Source organism: Suncus etruscus, chromosome 1, assembly GCF_024139225.1.
Source record: "Suncus etruscus isolate mSunEtr1 chromosome 1, mSunEtr1.pri.cur, whole genome shotgun sequence".
In the NCBI taxonomy this organism is placed as follows: domain Eukaryota; kingdom Metazoa; phylum Chordata; class Mammalia; order Eulipotyphla; family Soricidae; genus Suncus; species Suncus etruscus.
In genome coordinates this window covers 74126508-74153038 of record NC_064848.1, presented here as the reverse complement: position 1 = coordinate 74153038, position 26531 = coordinate 74126508, and the positions used below count along the sequence as shown (strand labels likewise).

At 34.7% G+C, this 26531-nt stretch overlaps 2 pseudogenes; both read right to left on the bottom strand.

The window, feature by feature from the left end:
* Nucleotides 1-613: 613 nt before the first annotated feature.
* LOC126009001 (60S ribosomal protein L5-like) lies at nucleotides 614-21977 on the bottom strand (annotated as a pseudogene).
* LOC125995455 (uncharacterized) lies at nucleotides 6416-6534 on the bottom strand (annotated as a pseudogene).
* Nucleotides 21978-26531: the final 4554 nt, after the last annotated feature.

The window sequence follows — 26531 nt, the reverse complement described above, 5'->3', positions numbered from 1 at the left end:
TTCTCAGGCAGAGAGGACAACAGAGCAGAAAACCTATGATAGAAGGACTTTTCAGTGTTGTGGTTGCATATTTACCGTTAAGTTTCTTTTAACTCTGTCACATTTATTACACTTAATCTATAAAATGACAATAGTTTTATCTTCTTTGCTTCATTTTATCTTCAGCATCCAGTAAAAAGACTAATACAATATCTAAAAGAACAGGTATTCAAAATATTTGGTGAATGATTAAATAGATGAAGATCTTCCATTTAAATTTTTCCTAATGAACTAGAAAAACTTTCACATGATTTGTCTAACATTTTATATCCTATTAAATTGTAGATTTTGCTACTTCATTTGTTTTTAGCTATTCTCTTTGTATCCTACCTTATTACTGGCCCAACCTCCTCTGTAATGGCATGATTGCTTTCTTGTATTACACACCTATTACTAATTAACTGCAGAAAATCATCAGCCTCATCTCTATCTGATAATTTTAAGTACAAGAATTTTTATAAGTCCTCCAGTTTCATCTAGTATCTGACTGCAACTGATTATTTTTCTACATGGCAATTATTTCTGCCATCTTCTAGCGTGACTGCACAGATTTTTCTGTTCCTTTATTCTCTGGCTAGCTGCCTGCGTTCTGCAGAATCAGTATTCTGCTCTGCCGTGTAATGGACAAAGGGTTATCCCACTTCTTTTTGGCAGGAAAAGGATCTTCAAGCTTGGCTTGGAGCTGAAAATGGGTAACACATGAAAAATAAATAAGGTCATCACTATTGTCCCTTATATAGCTCACTATTAAAAATCTTTTTTTTAATATTAGCTCAAAAACTATTTTGTTTAACTATTTATGTAGTTATGTTCTCAATTCCATAAATGACACTATTTAAAGTTGATGGATTCTACAGCACATATGAAAACCAAAGTTAACTGGATGGAGGAATTGTAATTCTGTATTTCATATTTTTATTAAACATATTTAAAAATATTTTATTTATTTTTAATTATTTTTTATTTTTAATTATGAGAACAATGTTGCAAAGAGGACAAGGTAAAGTTACAGTGAAAGGACAATCACCCATAAACAGAGTTCTCAGAAGAAATATCTTGCTGACGCCTAAATATTGAACTTACAGTCAAAGAACATTAAGAAAAATAAGGCAGAATCCATCTACAATTACTTTGTCCAGAAGTCTCCAGATTGTAGTACATAACATTTCTTAGCAGTACACAAAACAATCTAAAGCCATGAGATTTATGTGACTCCTTAAACATTGAAAGCATGTTATTTTTTATATTTTCATGCACATGCATATTAGTTTAAGTTAACATCAAAAGTTTAAGAGGTTTTTTTTTAAAGTTAGTCAAAAGAGCACAGTAAAAACGGTGTTAGAGTGGCACATATTGTTTGCATAGGCCCACCAAAATATGGGGGACATGGAAAGGAAAAGCCTTGGTCTAAATACAAGGAGACCCTACCCCTGAAGTTTCCTGGCATAAGACCAACTCTAGGCTCCAGGCAAACTAGTTTATTCAATCCAAGTCATTATTTGTAGTGCCAATACAGTTTTATTTTTCACGCAGTCTCTATTGTTGGCATCAGGTTTCTGTATTAAAGATCCTGGAATCTGCACATCCTACATTGAAGTCAGGCTGGTGTGGAGCATCCTCTAGTTTCACCTCACAATTAAGGGGCAATACAGAAAGCCCTGTCCCTTAAGCAGGTCATTGTTGTTGTTAAGTCTTCTCAGTGTTAAGGGAAGTCTCTTTTGAGTAGGTCGATGTCAGAGCAGCAGTAGGGTATTCCCTGGTTGAGGATTGCCTCCAGGTGATGTTATAGACAACCTTGGATGTTTTGTAGATTTCTTCTCTAGATCAGGGGTGAATGGAGAATGCCCATTCTTCTGAGGCCTGTGCCAGGTCTTTATGTCAATGTTCAGGGTGTAAGGTCCCATTGCACTACAAGATTTGTGTGTTCCCATCTCTATTAGATAAGAACTTGAAAATATTTTATTTATTTTATTGTTCAAATAAGTACAAAGAAAATTTAAAACATGAGAAATTTTTATTGACAAAAAAGTAGAAAAGTAAATTTCAGTATAAACTGGAGGATGGCTCAGTAGTAGAGGGCTTGCATCCCTGGCATGAATGAGGCAACACATTTAATTCCCAGCGTTATCACCACTTGCCAAGTATGTTCCCTATAGTGCTGCTAATTGTGATCTCTAGCACACTGCAAAGATATACTATTTCCAGTACACAATAATCAAGTGTGTGTGTGCAACTTCCACAACTAGTGTACAAACCCCCATAAGTGCTCAACATCAACAAAAATGTGAGACTCCTCCCACTCAGTACCACAACCAGCAACCAAGTGTATGATCCTTACCAAACTCTACAGCTAAAGTGTTTTTGATCCCAACAGCCAGTGTGTTATCTCTGACATATCACAATCAATTCTGTATGTGAATACAACTAATATATGTGACTCCTGGCAAGCACTAGTACCACATCCAAATATTTTACCACTAGCCATATTAACAAAAATAAGGAACTAGAAATCTGGGTAGGTGATGAAATTATTGGAGATACATACGTATACAATGAAATATTATTCAACTTTAAAGAAGAAGGAGGTCCTACCATTTGCAACAGCATGAATAAAACTGGAGGACATTATGTTAACTTAGAGTGTCATACATAAATATAAAACATATCTAATCTCATTTGTATATGATCTAAAAATGTAAATACATAAGAACAAGTTGATAAAAATAGTAAGATAACTGGTCAAAGGGAACCAAGTTATACTCATGTGGGGTAAATATAATAATCTTGAAATCTAATATAAATATGATAACACCCATTCAAATTAAAGACAATGTCAGAAATTTGCTAAAAATAAATTAACGGTGATTACCTCACCATAAAAAAGAGGTGACAATGTATATTACTTAGTCTAACTGTAATTATTCTATTATCTATAAATCAAATCATCATATTGTATACTTAAGATATATGATTTTATTCATAAAACTTATTCATAAATAATAAGGAAGTTTTTAAGTCTACAGAAGAAATATTTTCTAAATAATATGATCATTTATCTATAATAATTGGAACAAATTATTATAAGACAAGTTTATAAGATTTCCATAATTAAAATTGAATCATATAGTACTTGTATAAATAATTTTTATAATAGACACAAAGTGCTTGTAATAAAATTTTATTAACATAAATTTACATTTATGTAAAGATTTGCATTTATTTCATTTATTTTATTGTTCAAAAAATTATAAAAAAATTTAGAACATAAGAGAAGTTTCCATTGACAAGTAGATAATTTACATTTATGCTGTATTCATCCATGGACTAAACACAAAATACAACTTAATGAAACCTCAAAGTACAAGAATTTAATTTCATTTAACAAATTGAATATAAGAAATGCCAATTAATCCTCAAATGCATTACATACAGAAACTCAGTGAAGGAATCTCCATGTATCATTTAAAATATTATTTTAGTCAAAGAGTTTTGTAATAAAGGAGGGCATAATTCTATTTTATTATATTTATACTGACCACATTAGTGTGCTGATTGTGTCTGTTTCCAAAGACAGTCTCCCTGATTTTGAATCTTGGTTCTCCAACTTTCTATGTGCCCTTGTCAAGTCTAAGTCTTAGCTTAGTTCATCTTTAAACTAGACAATAAAATAAAATAGTTGTACACCTATTATAGACTATATATTTCTGCTACATGCCTGAATTTATGAGTTGTATCTTATTTTTATCTTAGATTTAGCTTTATTTCATTATTGTGAGCTGATCAAGTAGAATTTTTCTGCCATCTGCTTGAAAAAGATTTACCTGCTTGAATGTCTTATGTGTCAATAAATGTCCTTAAACTTGCTCCAAAATGCATTAAAGGTATTTAAATCCTTTTGGGTCTTGTTTTAACCATCTGTTAGGAAGAATCAGTTCTGATTCTGACTAGAATCAGAATCAGTTGAGAATAAATGATTCATCTCTAATAGAGAGATGTCCTATCCAATACATGAGGAATAGAGGTCTTTATGTGAGTATAGCTATTCTCTATCTAATTTCTTTCAAATTGATTTTTTCCATATCTCAGCAGAGCTTCAGAGCTCTAAAAAGTGCAGCATCCTCTTCGTTGATCCTCAGCCACATGATCATGTGACCACCAGCTATTTGACTTCACCGGATTTCCTTTTTTCGTCTTCTGACTCATGAAGTTTGCTAGAGTACACCTAGATTTGTCCCCTCCTTTTACTGTGGCATAGAAATATTCTCAAATCAGGAGACTAGAAAAATTCTAGGACTTACCTCGATTGTTTACCATCTTTATTCCATTGACTCATGTACAATGTCTTGAGAGACATTTTTATATTATGTTTGTAGATTAAGGTACAGAAGAGTAAATCTTGTCCTTGAGAGTACATCTTGACCAGAAGAAAAAATTCAATACTGTCAAAATTTAATAAGGAAATGCAAGGAAAGTGCTTGGAAAGAGTTCAATGAATATTAGCTACTATTATTATCACCAAATTATAAACCATTTCAAATATTCTCTTAAGCAATGAATTTGGTAAAGGAAATTTTCATAAATATAAACAAAATATGGTCCAATGAAAATATAACAGCAATAATAATCAAGTGCTAGGTACTTTAAGTTAATTGACCATTTATATTCTGTTAAATGCTAGAGAGTAAGATATTATCTGAATTTTATAGGCAAGAAATCTAAAGTTCAGAAAGGTTTTAAAAATTGTTCAAGGTTAAAACAGCTCCCAAAGTACAGAATAAGGTCAAGTTCTATCAAAATCCAAATTTGATATCTTAAAAATCATGCATCACTGTCATATTTCTTCTGTCTTCTGCTACATAGAGGCAAAAACTTTAAAAATAATGAATAAACTGTATCCATATTGCAGCAAATTGCAATGAAGTAAGCCAGAAGGGTAATTACAGAATGATATACTTAGATGTGGTATTTAGAATAATTGCATGAAGAAATGCAATAGTTTCAGTGGGAGTTGTCTCAAACACTAGTATAGTGAAGAAAAAGAAAGAAATTGAGGAGAAACACAAATGTGAAAGGATGGGGCCAGGCGCCAAGTAGTCACAGGTGAACTGGTGATGTTAATAAAGTACAGAGCTAAATATCCAAACCAAAAGCAACAACAATGGAATCAATAGACCCAAACTTTAACAATCTAAACTTAAAATGGTCCTGTTATACTGATAGGCTGGGGCAAAGGGTGGTGGTTAGGGTATACTCTGAGAACATGATGGAAGGAGGTTGACACTGGTGTTGGGATTGGCCCTAATTTATTTTATTTCTGAAACACAGCTATGAAGGTCTTTGTAAATCACAATGGTTTCAATGAAATAAAATTAAATTTAAAAAAAACTAACTCAAGGCCAGAGCAATAGTACAGCAGGTAGAGTATTTTCCTAGCATGTGATGTGCTAGCTTCCAACCTTTGCACCCCAAGAGTTTCCCCTTTGCTCACCAGGAATAATCCTTGTGTGCAGCCAGGAATAAACCCTAAGCATAGGCAGTAAATCACAACGATTTCAATGAAATAAAATAAAATAAAATAAAAAAGCTATCTCTTGGCCAGAGCAATAGTACAGTAGGTATAGTATTTCCCTAGCATTTGATCTGCTGGCTTCCAACCTTGGCACCCCTTTAGTTTCCCCCTAGCTCACCAGGAATAATCCTTATGTGCAGCCAGGAATAAACACTAAGCACAGACAGATATGGTAAGTAAGTAAGTAAGTAAATAAATAAATAAATATTGTTTTTCACTCAGAAACTGTTCCTAACAGGCTCAAGGGATCATAGAGGATGCCAGGAACCAAACCCAGGTCCATCCCAGGTTGGCCAAATGCCCTACTGCTGTGCTATTACTCAGGCCCAAAGAAAATTTTCTGATAAAACTCTTGGCAAGTCAATGGATAACATAAATTTTGATGTTAGTAGTGTAAAACACAGAGATAAAAAGAATGACTTAATGAATACCGTATTTTCCGGCATATAAGACAACTTTTGAAACGAAAAAGTCAACCGAAAATCAGGAGTCGTCTTATGCGCCAAGTATATTCTGAAAAACGTTTAGATATGCCACTAAAAGAAAATTATCTGCATATTGCCACAAAACGAATTTTCCATCTCGATCCTGTACCAATCACTGCAAGGCTGCTCGGACCTCCTCTCTAACTCAGCCAATCCAAGCAGGCTTTTTATGCATGCAAATTAGACAATGTTCGGTATACTTGAATCTACACGATAAAAAGCCTGCTCAGACTGGCCAGAATCAGAAAGGAAGTCTATTACAGTATAACCTTTGAACCTATGTTTTAACTGTAAAATTAGGGGGTCATCTTTGTTTTTTTTAAGCCTACAGCACCCGGTATTTCCAGGCTGTCTCCCATCCACGTACTAACCAGGCCTGACCCTGCATAGCTTCTGAAATCAGACAAGATCAGGTGCATTCAGGGTGGTATGGCCGTAGATGCCCAGTCTTCTTAGACACCATAAAATATGGTATGTCAGTAAACCTCGGCAAAATAAACTAGAACTAAAGGATATGGAATATGTGTACAAACAAATAACTCATCACATATTTCTTTAGTCAATATGGTAGAATTAAAGAGAAATAACAGACCCTGAAATGAATCATTCATGCTGGACCTATCAAGACTTACTTCCTAACATAACTGTAGTTTCATACTCTGCCCAAAGTGGAATTTTAAACCAACAAATCTGGGATTCCCAGTTCTGCCAGAGTGAGATCATCTTGATCAATTGTCCCCCTACTCTGTCTTTCTATAATGGAAGATGTCTTTGCCTGAAGTAATCCTTTTCTTTTGCTAATGATCTTGTCCCATTTTCTGATTACAAAAACTTATCCATTTGTGTAACCTTTGTTTTATCTTTTTACCTGTTAAATGGGATGTTACCTATATATAAATTCTTCAATAATGTCAAATAATGGGCATTTATTTTAAAGCAATTTCTTCCTACAATAAAGATATTTCTGTAAACATCCTAGAGAACTATAATAGCTCTCTGTGTATCCTTTGTAAATAATAAAAGGTATATCATTTCACTACTCAAAGTTGAAAAACTAATAATAAGGCCAATAGATATGTAAGATTATTCTCTATTAATTTTGACTGTAATTATTGTAAGATATGTAATTGGTTTATATATAACTATACAAAATGTAACAGTTAGACAATATATTGAATTTGTCTAAGAAAAAATAAAGCAAAGAAAAAGATAAGGAAACAAAAAAGAATAATCAGTGACTGCACTGCTATGATAGTCTAAAAGGAAGAATTCTGTGAGTACTTCTCTAATATCAATACAATGAATGAACAGAGAATGAATGGAACACAGGAACCCTTGTGTAATCTCTCTGAGAAATTTTATTGGAGAAAACAGGCATCACTTCGGGGAGACTCAACTCTGAATAAGGCAACCATGGATGAGTTCAAAGCTAAGGATTGCTTCCTACCACTGAGGGAGAAAACAGACTGAAAGCAAAGAAACTAGCAAATCCAGAAAGTTGACCAAAAATTTACCAATTCAGTATATGAGGAAGCTGGACATAATGAACTTACAGAACACTAGATTTATACAGGAACTTTCCATTAAAGTATGTTGGCAAAAGGAATAGCTATGTGAAAAATAAATAAATAAAACAATCACTATATACAAGTTAATGAATACGAAGTACGTACATCAAGATTAAGTCAGAACTTATAGAACACAATAAGGAAACATAGACAATTTTCTCTAAAAAAAATATAAAAGAAACTCAGAGTCTTCAATGACATGAATCAATGATCTAGAATAACAAAAACAAAAAGTTTAAAGTGGACTTACATCAAAATTTAAAGTTTTTCAAGGCAAAAATAATCTGGCTCAAATTAAAAGATGCCTTTATGAGTGGAAGTAAATATTTGCACACAACACATCAGATAAAGAATTAGTATCCAAGATACTCACAAAGAACAACAAAAAAACAGTGAGTTATCTCATCACAAAAATAAAAGGAGGATTAAAGGTAAAATGGAGATAGCAGAAGATAATCCCAACAAAACACATATGTGGGTATTTGAAAGGTGTTCATCACTTATTATCTGGCAAATGCAAATTAAAACAACAATGAAATAACATCTCCTACCAGTGAGAATGGCATATGTATAAAATGCTGAAAACAAACAGTGTTGGCAGTAATGTAGTGAAAAGTAAGAAAAGAAATGTTATCTGAGTTTATCTCTATGGGAAACAGTATGGAGATTCAATAGTCAAGAATAGAAACCACCAAAAATTTCCAGTTGCAGGTGAATAAATGCCGAAGTTGCAGTACATACACATCATGAAACATTATGCCTTTTTAAATAAAGATCAAATTTTGTCATTTGCTGCATCTTGATAGAAATGGAAGGGTTTCATGCTAAGTGAAATATGGCAAGAGAAAAACAAAGATATATTTTGGGGGCCGGAGAGATAGCATGGAAGTAAGGCGTTTGCCTTTCATGCAGAAGGTCATTGGTTCAAATCCCAGAATCCCATATGGTCCCCCAAGCCTGCCAGGAGCGATTTCTGAGCATAGAACCAGAAGTAACTCCTGAGTGCTGCCAGGTGTGACCCAAAAAACAAACAAACAAAAAGATATATTTTGGATAATTTCACTCATGTATGGTATAATATATAGACACAAAACAAGGTAATAGATGGGATCAGAAGATGACAAATTTTGGCCTTAGATTCAAAACTCATTATCAAACAGGTGGCAATGAGGTTGAATAAATTGGTACATCATGCTATAATAACTACAACAAAAATAAATATTAAAGCTTTTTCATGAGTTAATAAAAATGTATTTCTTCTCTGATATTTTCATCTAAGCCTCTACATCTTTACCTTTCCTCCTTAATAGTTATGACAAATATTGTTGTGTTCAGTTCTGAATAAATACAAATGGACAATCCAAAATATTTCCTTCTTAAAATTTTCTAATTTTTAAAAATAAATTATAAATCACAGATATGTGATTCCTATCACTGAGTCAATACTGTTTACCCACCTTCACTGCTAACAGTACCATCTATATGACTTTTACTTGTGATGCTTCTATATGGTAATTTGAACTAAATCATCTCTAAAAATTTTTTTTTACTTTAGTTAAACTTGATTCCAGATACTGCTATCCTTCCTATAAAGTCTTGTTGTCCATGGTCTTGCTTCAAAGGCTCTCTTTAGTCTACTCTTTAATTACAGCTAACTCATCCCAGAAACTAGCATCTTCCCACAATATTTTCTTTTGTGACACTGGAAAGGCTGTTCAGAGATAGAGAAAGTGCTCTGCTTTTAGGTTTGGTCTCTGATATACCACACTAAAAAAATAATAATCAATAAGTGTGTATCCTCATGTAATCCTAAGGACAAAAGAATAAGGGATCCTTTTAAATATCAGTTTCTGACACAACCGAAAATAAAGAAAATTCCTGAAAGTTCTCTTCTCTGTACCAGAAATAACTTATTTAATTACCACAATTATTGATTAATGCAAAATAAAGTGGGAAAAATGGTAGTTATTTAATTTTGTTAATTTAAGTTTCTTTATATAGATTGACTTAAAACTCTTACTAAGCTATGTGAATGATTTAAAAATATGATTTGGAAAGTATTTCAGGTACATTTGTAGCAAAATTGATGGCTGTGAATGTTATACAATAAGTGATCATTCCCTCCTTCAGATAACAGCTTTACCCTCTGCTGCTGGAAGCCCAATTTCTGCCAAAAAAGCTAGGTTATTTTAAGTTATTTGACAAAATACTTTTAACTTCCAGAAATAAAGCAAGTTGCTTTAATGCATATCAGCTACAGTCTTCATTTCCTCCTCATGTAACATTCCTCTACAGAGTAAATGAAAGACTCCGACAATATAGAAATTCAAAAATGGCACATGTAAATAGGAGAGGCAACAGAATTAGACATTTCAGAGTTTTGTCAGTTGCCATACGGCTAAGGTAATCTCAGTAACACATACTGAGGAGAGAAAATCCTTAAAATAATGTGATACAAATAGTACAAAAGTTGTTCATCAATGCCAAAAGAATCTTAGGAATGTTTGAAACAAGAAATTATTCAGAGTAAATAAACATCTATACCATAAATTACAAAAGAACTATCCCTTTCTTAGCAATTTTATCTCTAGGTACCCTGTATCAGTAATTCTGGAAGGTATTGCTATACAACAAAAGTCTATAACTTTCTCCACAAAAGAAAATTTAGGTTTCTGGGCCAGCATACTGCCTTGTCACAACTCAGCTCTGCTATAGTAGTGTTATAGCAGCCACAGGTGGACCATAGCAACAGGATTTAAAAGTATTCCAGTAAACTTTTACTTCTTGACACTAAAATTCCAATTTTCTGCAATTTTTATATGTGTTGAAACAGTATTTTTCTTGTTTCTCACTGGGGCAAAGTATTAAAATGATTCTTTACTGGCCATACTTAAATAAATGATATATAGAGGATTAATAGATGGATAGAAAGATGATAGAGATGATAGATTAGATAGATGATAGATAGATAGATAGATAGATATAGATAGATAGATAGATAGATAGATAGATAGATAGATAGATAGATAGATAGATAGATAGATAGATAGATAGATAGATAGATAGATAGATAGGTAGGTAGGTAGGTAGGTAGGTAGGTAGGTAGGTAGGTAGGTAGGTAGGTAGGTAGATAGGTAGTTAGGTAGATAGATAGATAGATAGATAGATAGATAGATAGATAGATAGATAGATAGATAGATAGATAGATAGATAGATAGATAGATAGATAGATAGATAGATAGATAGATAGATAGAGATGATAATTAAGGAAAAGCTGACTTTAGTTTTGCCCAGGAAGCCTAGAGTTATTTAGTTTATAAATCCCTGGCTTACACATTCAGTTTGGCTTCCTTTTTATATAGGAACTTTAAGTATTTTTGTTAAAATTATTTTGGGAGAAAAATCTATAGGTCTTTTCTTAAGAGCTTAGGGTATATTAAAGTATATTATTAGTTTACACTCTGCTTTTACCCAAAACAAGGCATTCCCCCAAGTTTCTCTTTCTTTTCATTAACCCCTTTGACTTGTAAACATCCACCTAGATAGGTACTTTTGTCTCTCACTCCACCCTCTTCCTCTCAGTTGAATTTGAACTGGTCAATAAAGAAAAGCTTCAGTATGATGGGTCCAGAGAGACCACGAGGAGAGAAGACACCTGAATCCATGATTTTCTCCCTATGTCTGGCTTGGTTTATTAATTTTTCACAGCCACCCTGCGTTAGACCCACTTACCTGGAGTTGGAAATAAAGTGTGTGGATTTATTTTACATCTGGATCTCAAAAAGGACCCAGGGACCTAAGAAGATCCCAGCTATAGAGAGTGACTTGATTCTCTGATATAGAATTACTATGATGGCCACTTAGAGCTGGACTGAATGTGCCCTACTTTTTTCACTAGAATATTGGTGCACATGGTCCCCCTTCTGAACGGTTTCAAGTTGCTCTGGTCCATCTACTTAACATTTCTCACTCTGGACTATACATGCCAGGCTCCCTAGAGATTCTCCTGCACTCATGCCCCAAGTGGAAAGGAGTGCCGTCGCAGTGGTCTGATCTAAAGGTCTTCCCAGGGCTGATAATTTATTATTCACTACTGGCACTAAATCAGAGAGACTCCCATTTCTCAAGGATGGTGAGTCATCTATCGCCTCTGCAGACTCAGATTCTGAAAATGGCTCAACAAGATATACCCCCACACCACAAACCTGGAATTTGCAGACAAGCTAGTGACGGCAATCCAAGTCCTGCATACTGTCAAATGGTTTAATGTCTGGAATGGTTATAGATTTATTAACAGAAATGACACCAAAGAAAACATCTTTGTTCACTTAAGAGAAACAATTCCAGAAGTTCCTGAAACAAGTTCCAGGAAGTCATGAAAGGAGAGAGGAGTACAGTAGCTGTGAATATATCCATACCTGATGGTTTGCCAGTGAAAGGTAGCTGCTATACTCCCAATTAACATAGGTTCTGCAGATTGATCCCTCCAGCCTCAGCAGCCCACCACCATGGTGGCAGAGGCTTCAGGCAGGACAGAAATAGGCCGTGAAGGGGAGAGAGGTGAAGACTTAGGGCAGCCAAGCCCATTGAATTTCTTCTAGCAAAGGCACTTTGTGTGAGGATGTCTCTTTGGGTGAGAAGCCAAAGAGACAGCCCCATTGGAGGGGAACCTTCATCAGGAAGATAAGCTTGTCCCCTCGACCCAGATTCTGGTTCAGGTACCAAATGCCATTCCATTCCAGGTGACCTCAACAGCTTACCACAGAAGGTAAAGATGAAGAAACCAAACCCAGTCAAAGAACAGAGGAGAATGTGCTTTCAGAACCTCCTCATCTGGGCCACCTCCAAAAATTAACTTTCCTCTAGGTTACTCTCGATCCTGTTGGTATCGGTCACTATAATGCGAATTAAATTGTGTGTTCTACCTGTATCGATCTTAATAGCTATATTTTTTGTTCTATGCCCCACTGCAAACAGATAATTATGTAATCTACTCTAGTGCTTTAATATTAGTTTGCAAAGTTCTAGGGAAATGCATAATATTTTTATATTTTAATGGTTCTTGGCTATCCTAGTAAATGTTTCCCAATTGCTGTTATGCTTGATTGTGTATATCATTTAGCAACTTATTCTCAAATTTTGTAAGTCAGCAAAAGTGTTCTAATGTTTTTGTCCACAAAAGTTCATGGAAAATGAATTTGAATCCTTTAGATTCTTATTAAAGTGCTCATTATAAGAATGTTTTAGCAAACTCAGCTTAAAACTATGTATATCTGGTGCCCGGAGAGATAGCACAGCGGCTTTTGCCTTGCAAGCAGCCGATCCAGGACCAAAGGTGGTTGGTTCTAATCCCGGTGTCCCATATGGTTCCCCATGCCTGCCAGGAGCTATTTCTGAGCAGACATCCAGGAGTAACCCCTGAGCACCGCCGGGTGTAACCAAAAAAAAAAAAAAAAAAAAAAAACTATGATCAACTATGTCAACTATGAAATACCTGGTATAAAAGGTAAATTATAAGAAAATTATACAGCTCATTTTATGAATCTAGTATAATACGAATACCATAATCATAGAAATAGAATATCAACTATTAGTTCATTTTAATTTTTTTATTTTAAATATTTTTAATATATTTAAACATCTTAATTACATACATGATTGTGTTTCGGTTTCAGTCATGTAAAGAACACCACCCATCACCAGTGCAACATTCCCATCACCAATGTCCCAAGTCTCCCTCCTCCCCACCCGACCCCCGCCTGTACTCTAGACAGGCTCTCCATTTTCCTCATACATTCTCGTTATTAGGACAGTTCAAAATGTAGTTATTTCCCTAACTAAACTCATCACTCTTTGTGGTGAGCTTCCTGAGGTGAGCTGGAACTTCCAGCTCTTTTCTCTTTTGTGTCTGAAAATTATTATTACAAGGGTGTCTTTCATTTTTCTTAAAACCCATAGATGAGTGAGACCATTCTGCATTTTTCTCTCTCTCTCTCTGACTTATTTCACTCAGCATAATAGATTCCGTGTACATCCATGTATAGGAAAATTTCATGACTTCATCTCTCCTGACAGCTGCATAATATTCCATTGTGTATATGTACCACAGTTTCTTTAGCCATTCGTCTGTTGAAGGGCATCTTGGTTGTTTCCAGAGTCTTGCTATGGTAAATAGTGCTGCAATGAATATAGGTGTAAGGAAGGGGTTTTTGTATTGTATTTTTGTGTTCCTAGGGTATATTCCTAGGAGTGGTATAGCTGGATCGTATGTGAGCTCGATTTCCAGTTTTTGGAGGAATCTCCATATCGCTTTCCATAAAGGTTGAACTAGACGGCATTCCCACCAGCAGTGGATAAGAGTTCCTTTCTCTCCACATCCCCGCCAACACTGTTTATTCTCATTCTTTGTGATGTGTGCCATTCTCTGGGGTGTGAGGTGGTATCTCATCGTTGTTTTGATTTGCATCTCCCTGATGATTAGTGATGTGGAACATTTTTTCATGTGTCTTTTGGCCATGTGTATTTCTTCTTTGTCAAAGTGTCTGTTCATTTCTTCTCCCCATTTTTTGATGGGGTTAGATGTTTTTTTCTTGTAAAGTTCTGTCAGTGCCTTGTATATTTTGGAGATTAGCCCCTTATCTGATGGGTATTGGGTGAATAGTTTCTCCCACTCAGTGGGGGCTCTTGTATCCTGGGCACTATTTCCTTTGAGGTGCAGAAGCTTCTCAGCTTAATATATTCCCATCTGTTAATCTCTGCTTTCACTTGCTTGGAGAGGGGAGTTTCCTCCTTGAAGATGCCTGTAATGTCCTGTAGTGTTTTGCCTATGTGCTGTTCTATATATCTTATGGTTTTGGGGCTGATATCGAGGTCTTTAATCCATTTGGATTTTACCTTCGTACATGATGTTAGCTGGGGGTCTAAGTTCAGTTTTTTGCAAGTGGCTATCCAATTGTGCCAACACCACTTGTTGAAGAGGCTTTCCCTGCTCCATTTAGGATTTCCTGCTCCTTTATCAAAAATTAGGTGATTGTATGTCTGGGGAACATTTTCTGAGTATTCAAGCCTATTCCACTGATCTGAGGACCTGTCCTTATTCCAATACCATGCTGTTTTGATAACTATTGATTTTGATAACTATTTCATGACTTCATCTCTCCTGACAGCTGCATAATATTCCATTAATAACAGAATACAAGGTTAAAAGTAATTTTTCTTTAATTTGAATATAGGTAACTTCTATATACTTAAATTAAACATCAACAGTAGTAGTGAAATATTAAAAACTTCTCTTATTCTGTGTAGTCAAAACCAATATCTGCTATCACTAATTCCATGCAAAATTATATTAGAAATCCTGCAGGACTGGACTTAAAAGAAAATAAATAGAAGTTTAAGGATAATAAATAAATTAACAAATGCCTAATAGTATTTAGAAAGACTGTAGTTAATTCTGAAGAAAACTGACAATAATCTACATAGATTTTAGAGGATCAAAAACGATTTGTAATGATCTAACTGAATAAAAATCTATACACAAAAATAATCTGCATTCCCAGGCACCAGTGACAATTTGAAAACATCTTTCAAAGTATAACCATTTATCATAACAATAAAATATAAGCTACTATAAAATAATCTAACAAAAATATATAAAAGCTTTCTAGATAAAACTATAAAACTTTATTAGAAGCTATTAAAGACTACCTAAATAAATGTAACAATAAACCATATTCTTAGATAAAAAGATTGAAAAATCATAAGGATGTTGATTCTTTCTATTTGATTTATATAGAATCAATTCTGATCAAAATTCTGGCAGAATTTTTCTCATGTAACTTGGCAAATTAATTATAAATTTCATATGGTGAACAAAAATAAAGTTACATAAAATATTGCTACATGTGAAAACAAAGTTAATTTTGTCCTAACGGCTAATTTTATAATTTGTTTTGAAAATAAAATTATAAATAAGATGAGAATATCATCAGTAGCAGCTGCAGCAGTTCAGATAAACCTTAAGACTTTGTCTAAAGCAACTCATTTCCTAGTGACCCAAGCATGAAATTCAAAAAAACCTCAGCACAACACGGCACCAGACACCTAGAGAAGAAGCAAAGGTAGGTCCCCAGCTCAAATATCAAGTTCTGAGGGAGATTGCCAGAAAAAAAGTATGGCAATTTAGTGACCTTAAAAAAATTAAGACTGGGCCGGGAAGGTGGCACTGGAGATAAGGTGTCTGCCTTGTAAGCGCTACCAAGGAACGGACCGCGGTTCGATCTCCCGGCGTCCCATATGGTCCCCCCAAGCCAGGGGTGATTTCTGAGCACATAGCCAGGAGTAACCCCTGAGCGTCAAACGGGTGTGGCCCAAAAACAAAAAAAAAAAAAAAAAAAAAAAAAAAAAAAAAAATTAAGACTGTGGGGGCCGGCGAGGTGGCGCTAGAGGTGCCTTTCAAGCACTAGCCAAGAAAGGACCGCGGTTCTATCCTCTGGCGTCACATATGGTCCCAAGCCAGGGGAAATTTCTAAGCGCTTAGCCAGGAGTAACCCCTGAGCATCAAACGGGTGTGGCCCGAAAAAAGAAAAAAGAAAAAAAAAAACTCTTAATTGCTGAGACTGGAAAAGGTGCTAAGTCTCTTGCAAGAAACTGGCTCCAATTTCATCCCTGGTTCACATAATAGTGTCCTGTGCACCACTAAAAGAGATACCAGAGCACAGCACTAGAGGAAGTAAGCACTGAGCAACACTACCCCACCCTTGGGAAAATAATTGCAATAATAGAATATTATCCAAAGATAAATGTAATGAGAAAAAAGTGTATTGTATATAGAAAAATGCATCTTAAGGAAGACTATAAACTGCTTGAATAAACACAAATTCTATGGTCGCATTTTCTTTTCTAGAAATTAATTGCAACTCTCCAATCAGTGTCAGATATTCCTTCTCCTTGCTGCTGATACTTCTTCCTTGCTGAGAAAAACTTTTCTTTATTGCTTGGTCAATAGGTTTATTATTACTGTCTGAAAATTCCCACAAAAATATTTTATGAGTTTTACCTCTCAGCGGCCTGCTCCTGAGCTCTGAGGAGCTTTCTTCTGGGCTACCCAATTTTTCTTCTGGGCAAGAGACATTTTGGGATGGTTCCGCCTCTTATTTTTAATTTCTTTCTTAGGTTTTTTTTCTCATAGACAGTGTTTTTCCTTATAGCTACATGAGCTTTCTTATATGTCTACAGTTATGTTGTTTTTTTATGTGCTGAGAAAACTATTTCTTGTAGGCATCTTCATCTTCCTTTAGATAATGCATTATCAGTCTGCAAAGTTCTGTCCCATAATGTGTTTCTGATGTACTTCAGCATTGAATTCCTTACTTTACATACCATAATCAGGGAATTATCTGGTACTGTGAGGGATAGATAAGCCCCCATCCACAGCTTCTTTTAGGGCACCAAAAACTTTGTTTCCAGTAGTAGTTCTGGAAAATCCTGCATCCAAATAGCAGATGAAGGCACTAAGTTTTCCATCAATGTTTTCCACGTTGTATTCATCTCCAGTAACCTCCACTCGGCCTTCATAAATCTTGTCCATGCCAAATCTATTGAGAAGCATGTGGGTCAGCAGCAGACCAATATAATATGCTGCAGCATAATTTATCAGGCCAACCTTCACACCATACTTTGGAAGTTTATGAGTATATGCTATACAAATTATCATATCTTCTATACAGGCATAAGCATTCTGACAAATGAGGTCTCTATTTGGTTACACAAACAATCATCTCGTATTGGGTGTGTTGTATTTAATTTTATCCTGGATCACCAAATGTTTCAAAAAATAGTAATCAGTTTTAACCTCTTGCCATCTTCTAAATTTCGCTTGGTATCTCTTGAAGAATGCCTTATTCTTGATGACTTTTAACAGACCCTATCCTGCAGAACAAAGACCTGTTGAGTACATAAAAAATTGTCCCAGCCATCTTGACTTTCTGTGTTTCTTATTCCATGTTCAGAGACTTGTATAATAATGGCTGATTATAACACCTATCTTACAATTTTTCTCTGTTTTTCACATCCATGAATTAAATGGTCTGTTGGTCCATTTAATTCAAGGCAACCTACATGGGCCAAAAGGTTAATATGCCCAAAGGCAATCAATTTCCCTCCTCTTCTTCTTTTTTTTTTTTTTTTTTTTTTTTTTGTTGGTCAAACAAATTCCTATGTTCTCTTCCTCTCTTCCCTTGTCTTAATTATAAGTAACAGAACTTAGAACATGGTAGTACACTCCTGTTGCTTTACTACAAACATGTAGGCAATCAAAGAGGTCTGCCTTTTCCTTGTACAAATGTCTTTCATATAATAAAAACATCAACAAAGTGGAAGTCAGGCTGAAAGAATGTCTGTTCAGCCTCAAATAGCAAGACATCAAGACAGGATCAGCAAAAGGGCAATTAGAGAAATTCCTTGTGAGGAAAAGAAATTGAATGGAAATCAAAGAAGTTAGAAATGCAGGTTTCTAAGCTGAAGAGGGAGAAAAGGAAAAGTTGGAGAAGAAAATGCTTAAGTGCAGAGCTAATCAAAAGAAGTTTTTAAGTGTAAGGAAAGACTTCAATAGAAACTTATGCTTCAGAAGAATGTCATGCTGCCCTGAAAAAAAAGAGCCACCTGAGTTGACCCACTGTGCTCTATCACTGGCCAGTAGCAAGGGGCTTCAGCAGGAATGCAAAGATAAATTTCAGAGCATAGCAGCTGCCAGATATTCTCCCTTGAAGTTAAAGCTCTCATAACCACCACAGAGAGCATAATTTGCCACAATGTCACAGAGGGACATATATACATATATCATTATTCAAACCCATGTAGTATTGGTTTGAATAAATTCACACAACAGATCACCATGCAATGTTTTCTTCTTTTTTTTTCATTACTGATTCAAGGAGTATTGGAAGATTATGTCAAATCATTTATTTCCAGCCTGTTTTCCAAACCATGCTCTCATACAGAAGCCAGATGAGAATCCATATAAGAATTATAAATTCTACCCCTCCTTTTCAAAATTAATCACTGCCTTTCAGACTCATCCTTAGTAAAGTTTAAAGTTTCTTGTAGAGAATATAGCCAGAATTATGTGGAATTTGCATACCAAAATTATGCTATTTTCAAATGCTGCTACTAATTTTCACTTTTGCAAAAATGTCACTTTTCTTTATTTTTCAATCATCTACTCAATAAGAAATCATGGGTTGCCTCTCTAGTGATCATTCCACTTCAAAAATAAGAAGCTTGAGGAGAGCTGGAATGATAGTACAGTGGGTAGGGCACTTGAATCGATGCAGTAGACTCCAAGTATCCGTAGTACCCTTTGGTCCCCAAGCCCTGTTAGGAGTGATTCCTGATTGGATCACTCACTCAGGAGTAAGCCCTTGAGTAATAGGGTGTGGTATAAAAACTAAAAAAATTTAAAAAGAATTTTTGGAAACTAGATGATCCCTTAATTCTCAAGGTACTTATATTCATTCTCTTTAGTGAGAAAATAAGGAACCATGTAATTAGATTCAGAGAAGCTTAATGTTCTTTGTGGGAATTTGTCTCCTTAGAAAATATTCTCAATAATGAGAGGCCCTTAGTAAGGTACATTTGCAAAAAAAAAAAAATGCACCCAGGAAATAATAATATAACAGAAAGGATAAAATAAATAACAAATATCTGGCAGCTGTAAGAATGCACTGGACAGGCATAGAATAAAACTGTTTAGGGTCTTTTAGATGTAGAGACTACATGAGGAAAAAAAGAAAAAGAATTTGTCATGGCTTTACTCTGTACTCTTAAGGGTGCTTACAGATTAGCTATGGGAAATATCCCAGCCTCTGATCATCATGTACCTATTGTATATTAATGTCTCTGTCAACTCAAAAAAAAACTCACAGCCCTGAGTCTGAAGGTGATCTGGTCTTGAATAAATGGCCTGCCTCTGAAATGCCTGTAAAATCATGTGTGGTTGTTCAAGAGACCCTAAAGCTTTGCCAGTCCATGTGTTTATCTGTCTCCTGTTTGCTTATCATATTTTCTGAATCAGCCTCACTGGCCAAGGCTGCAGGACCTGTTTGCCAAGGTTTACAACTGTTAATAGAAGAAATCAAGAAAATTTTATGCGGGCCCGGAGAGATAGCACAGCGGCGTTTGCCTTGCAAGCAGCTGATCCAGGACCAAAGGTGGTTGGTTCGAATACCGGTGTCCCATATGGTCCCCCGTGCCTGCCAGGAGCTATTTCTGAACAGACAGCCAGGAGTAACCCCTGAGCACTGCCGGGTGTGGCCCAAAAACCAAAAAAAGAAAAATAAAAAGAAAAAAGAAAAGCTTATGCAAGAACTTAAATTAGAAAGGTGGTCATCAAAAGCATAAATAATAAATCAATTCTTGAGAACTTCCAGAAGAGGAAACAATAGTTAAATTTAAGATAAAAGGCAGGTTCAAGAAAGAGAAAAGGTGTGTGTCTCAGAGACATATGCAAAGGGAGAAATAAGAAATTTGGTCAACCCAGGAGAAATAAGGCATTTGATCCAAAGAAGATTTTTTTGCTAGAGGAGTGTTGCAACCCAAATTTTGCTTTGTTTATGTATTTAATGATATATTTTTATTACTCTGTTTACAATACTTTAAACAAAGCATTTGGATTGCTAGCTAAAGGAGAAAGATAACAATTTGTAGGTTTGTGGGCAGACTTCATTTACCCACACCTTACTATTTTACAGCCTTAGCAAACACTGTTCATCCTTTGATCATAGTCAAAATATTAGAACCACTCTTTAATTTGTTCTGTGCATCCTTTGAGCCTTCTTTGAGATTATGCCTCCCCAAGAAGTTCCTAACAGGCCTTTCTATGATGTATCATTTTTCATAGGAATGATTTGAAGCTAAGGTCAACCTAGGCCTATAGGCATATGAGGAAAAAAAATTCCCATACCTTTAACTAAGTAGAAGAATAAAAATTGAGGGCACTGCAAGGTACTAAGATTTTTACTAGAAACAATCTTTATATTAAAGAAGCCTGTCTAAATGTCAGGACAGTCAACATATTAAAGAGCATCGGATCTTTGTTATATGAATCATCCTCCTCATCATTATTTTTTCTCTTCTCTCCCCAAAGTTCCCAAACCTCATCTCATTCCTAAGAGAAAAATACTCTTATTTTCTTAATTTGCCTTTTATTTTTTGAGAGTGTCAAATCCAGTAGCACTCAGGGGTTACTTCTGATTCAGTGCTCAGAAATTATTCCTGGCAGGCTCTGGGGGACCATAAGGGATGCTGGAAATTGAACCTGTGTTGGCAGCATGCAAAGTAAATACCCTATCCACTGTGCTATCTGTTGCTCTGGCTTCCTTAATTTGCTTTTAAATCTACATGCATGAAGGCTTTCACTCCATAGGTATTACCTTGGTTTGCTATTGTCTCCTAATAATATTTCTTTGATGTGATAAATGTGATAGCACAGTCAAAGAATATAAAAGAACAGAAAAAATGTTCCTCTTTACCCAGCACTCTGCCCACACCTTCCTTAAGGATACCATTGCATCAGAGGGATTTAAAGCAAATTGGTAAAGTACACAATCCTTTGTGAGGTTCAAAAAATGGCGTAATTTTCTGATATCTGTTATTTTCCTTTATATACTAGAGTACATATTGGTACTGTCACTATGTCTTCTCAAGTTGAAGTTGAATAAAAGAATCATCTATGCTTCGACAGGGATTGTAGTTCTGTAAAATCAATATACTGGAACAAACTTCATAAAATTCAGCACAGGCATGTAAAATAAAAATGAACAGAATCATACTAAAAACATTTGCAAATATTCTGTTTGAGTTTTTTGTTACTTTTAATACTGATCTCAGTGTGTTATAGAAACTCTTCTAAACAGCTACAAATAACGTTTTCAACCTTCTACCAGTAGTCTTAATAATCTTGCAAGAGAAATTTCTCTAACTACCATCATCATCAAGTAGGTTTCTTTCACAAATATCAGATTCTTGTATATTTTTAAAGCTAGTGGTTTTGGATTTTCAAATGTAAACATCAGCAAGAATTAAGTACCTATTTGGTATTTTATGCATTGCAAGTATTTTTTTTTATCTTCCTAGTAAATTTTTATTTTTTTCTTTTGTCTTCAGAATACTCCTTTGTGAATTTTCTCATCTCCTAAACATTGTCAAACTGTAATCTCTTTTATAGACTTCCATATCTAGATGCCAAACCTACAGATTTAAAGCAATTTCTCCCTGAAGCTTCCTGATGGGAATCACAGTGGAATCATAAGAACCCATGGTGGGAAGTATTATGGAACCTGTAAGCTATTAAACCTTTTCCTCTAGCCTTCAGACAGTCTGAAAACAAATCAACACATACTGAATACGTGCCTTTCTGGCACCCAGTGGCCCTCGAGTTTGAAGAAATATCTCTTAAAAATATAGTGAAATACTACACTGAATCAACTCCAAAATATTAATCTTATCTATAAGTAAATATTGTATATTTATATGTATGCAAACAGATTGATAACACTTTGTTAATACATAGTTACTTCCTTCCAAATGAATGTGTTTCCTTTAAAACGTTTTTTTAATTAAATCGCCATGAGATATACAGTTACAATGTTGAGTTTCAGTCATACAATGGCTCAACATCCATCCCTTCACTAGTGTAACTCTTCCGCCCCCACCACCACCATTAATGTCCCCAATTTTACTCCTACCTCTTCCCCTTATCTCATTCTCTCTCTTCCCCTTTTTCCATTTAAGTATTGTATTTGCTATACTGTCACTGACGGAGTATCGTGCATATCACTTTATCTTGAACGGGCATCCTTTGCTTCATTCTTCAGTTATTGCCACTTTGGGTTGCCACTAATAAGAAAGCCTCTACATGAATGGGAAACACAGCACAAGCTCACTAAATTGTGTAGGGCCAGCTGTCAAATCTGAGATGAAGAACTGATTTTTAGGATCTCACAAAGCAGACGAAGAAAACACTTCTAAAGTGCTGTCAAGGTGCGGCTGTCATTGAAGTAATGGCGTCTTGACAGCTGCTGGTGCCTCCTTGCTGCCAATGTTTAATTTCTCTCAAAAAGGCAGGGCTTTAATTAGGTTCCTAGGGCAGCTAGCTCTATATCGTTGACCTTATCAAGGATGCAGGATTTCAAAGCACAGGCTTAGATAGGTCTCCCTTCATTACTGATCAAAAGTCTTCCCACAAGCACTCCCGGGCTCAGATTTTAGTTCCTCTGTAACCAAAGTTGCATTTCCCTGCTTCCTTCTGAAGGATAGTCCTTCACCAGCATCCCTGTCATTACCAGATTCTTCAAAGGAGGAGAGAGTATTCAGGATGCAGAAATTAGATGCTATTCATAGAAGAAACTTTTCGTGTCTAAAGCTACTTACATACATCACTATGAGGGCCTTTTAATATTGGAAGAAGTCTGCATCTGGTATATTGACTTGATTTTTAAACGTATAACATCCTGAGTCCAAAATTTTCCTGTAATTTAATACTAGGAGTTGCTTTCAACCTGGTTTAAAGTAAGTAATTCCTCTAAAAAGACAGATGTTGAATTTTAATAATAAATTTTTTTTGCAGCATATAAAATTAAGGATAGAGCATCTGCTTTTACAATGCCAGCATCTGTTTCTTTGACATCCCTGCCTTCCTTCTGCTGGCTCCAACTGTAAATTTGCCATAGAATCTGATATGAAAAACAGATAAAATTGTTCTTGACATGCTGAATTCTACAGGGCCAACATAAATGAGGCTATCAGTATTAAACCTTCATTTTAAATGAAGAAAAACTTCTGAGTCATTCTTGTTCATGATACTTCAGAATTCCAATTAAAATCAAGAATTGTACAATTTTTCAAGGGAAGGATGACATCACTGACAAACTACATTCTTTATTCTGTGATTTCTTTGGAAATAACTTTGAAACAATTTTAAAAAGGAACTAAGACATCTACTAGTAATATCTCTCTGTATCTATTAGTCAAATAAAAAACTCATTTCTTTGACTGTAAAATTGTTAAAAGAAACTAAAAGTACTAAATAGACAACCCATGGCTATCATTTGGTGGTTGAGCTTATGAGTCTCAAGCAAATAAACAAGTAAAAAAAACTATGGAACAGCTCAGAGACAAAGCCCCTGAATAGCAAACATGAGACTATCAGTTTGATCCATGTCACCACCAGACGTGCATCAGCACAATCCCAGAATTCTGCTATTTGTATTTCCCAATAATATAAGAAAGTATGAGATTTCTAGTGTAACAACCGAATTCTGCAAGGACCATAGCTTAAAATATGTAAGTGTATGTATGATCCAGACAAAGTTCATGTACAAGTACAACAACCGAGAGTGTACTTGGCAGGGAACACTGCAGCCAAAATGTATACAAACTGAAGAGTGTTACCACCCTTAAACAGGAGTGCAAGAATCACAACTAAGTTTGTGGCATCACCTCCCCCAACCAAGTACCATGACCAAGAAAACAAGCAACACACAAAATTTTTGTGGCCTCCAGTCATTGAAACAACAACAACAACAACAATAAAGGTGGGAGAGAGAGAGAGAGAGAGAGAGAGAAGGGAATGAAGATTAATCAATTGATTCAAGTTAAAAAATAAAGTGAAATTTAGTTTCACTGATTGAGGAAAAGTATCATTATGTAATTATCAAGATCTTGTATTGAAGAAAGCAAGTTCTTGGATTAAAATTACTACCAAACTTATTTTCTTATATTGCTTAAATTTAATGTATTTACTTATTTGTTCAAAAGATTAATTCTGGGCAAGCAAGATTAGCTATTAGGGATATAGATGTTAATGCAGAAAATAAAGTTTCTAACTTTGTAAAGTGTGAGGAAAACATACACTAGGAAAGTAAGCATTTAATTAAGTGTATAATTACAAAATTTGCTTTTTTATCTTTGTTTTTATTTTTGATTGATGGGTGTGGTGTTGAAATTATGGAAGTGTTAAAATTATGTACCAGTTTATGTTGTGCCAACATAAACAGTATTGTAAATCATAAATAACACTAAGTTATCTGGATCATTTCTCCTGTTGTGATGCCTTACCTTTGTTACTTTGTTGCTATGTTTCTGTGTATCTTTGATTTATATAAACTAGTGACATAATTTTTATCCCTTTCCTTTAGACTTACTTCACTCCTAATATATCTTCTAGTTTAAGTCATGATGCAGTAAATTGCCTTCTTTTTTCATTTCTTAGAGCCGCATAGTACTCCATTGTGTATATTGCTGTGACTTTTTTGCTTGTTTGTTTAATTTAGTGACTGTAAATCACAATTCCTAATGATTCCTAATGTCCCAAAATCAATCTTTTCACCAATGACCACTTCTTTCTACCAATGTTCCCAGTTTTCGTCCTACCCGCCAATTTAATTTGCTCCTGTGACAGGTACTTTTTGGGAAAAAAAATAGGTCTTATGGTGTACAATACTGTTGTTGCTGATAGAATTTTATGCATAGCTCTTTACCACCTTTAAACACTGCTTTAAACACTGCTTCTCTACACCACTGGCATAGTGGTAGCTTCTGTCCTATCAAGATCTCTTGTTCTTATTTCTGATTATCTCTGGATATTTGTTATTCATATATTATGTTTCTTTATATCCTGCATTTAAGAAATTATTCTGTATACCACAAATTCTCAAAAATTCATTCATTCATTATTGGCATTTCAATTGTCTTCAACCTTGGCTATTTGCTATTGGCTGTGGTAAACATCGGTGTGGACCTATCATTTTTGATTGTTTTTGTGTTTGGGGAGTAAATTTCAGAAAGTGGTCATATGGAAATTCAATTTCTTCTTTTTTTTAATTAAATTACCATGAAAATGGTTAAAAATTTGTTGATAGTTGTTTCAGTCAACAATGTTTCAACATCTATTCCTTCACCAATGTTCATTTCCTGCCACCAATTTCCCCAGTTCCCCTCCTCTGTTCACCTATCCCCACCATATACCCTTCCTCTATGACAAATACCTTTTATATATATATACACATGTATATACATATATACACGTGTATATATATATGTATATACATATATGTATACTAAATGTATATATATACAATATATACATCTATATATTACTCTCCTTCCTTCTCCCCCCTTACTCCCTTGTAAGCACCATGATTTACAATCTATTTCTCTTTCTGGAATGATATTTATATTGCTTCCCATAGGATTTGAACCAGAGACCAGTGTCAGATGAAGATTCCTTTTATCACTACAACCCCACCAACACTGATTGTTTCCAAACTTTTTTATATCTTCCTTTCATATGTGAAATGAAATAATATCTGTGTTATTTTCATTTCAGTTCCTTAAACATGAGTGACTATGAGATCTTTCTCTTATATCTACTGATCACATGTCTATTACCTGTATGTCTTCTTTGGTAATTGTGTGTTCATCCCTTCTTTTTTGGGATTACATGTTTATATTTTTCATTGTTGAGTTTTGAAAGTGCTATATAGACATTAGTTATTATCCCTTTATCTAACATAATATGTGTAAATACTTTAGCTTAAGTTTTTTATTATGCAGAAATTTTAAATTCGGTATAGTACAATTTGTTCTTTATCTGTCTTGCTTCTGTATTCATCTCATTGAAAACAATATGAGCATATCATGGGTTATATAAAAATCTAAAATATGATAGTCATATACCATGATCTGGGCATTTTTTAATTCAAATCATGTTTTTATTTTTGGAGTAATCAGATTTTAAAATAAAATTTTAAATATATTAACATAATACCATTCTGTTGCTACAACATATAAGGAAAGTTAGTACTGTGTCTA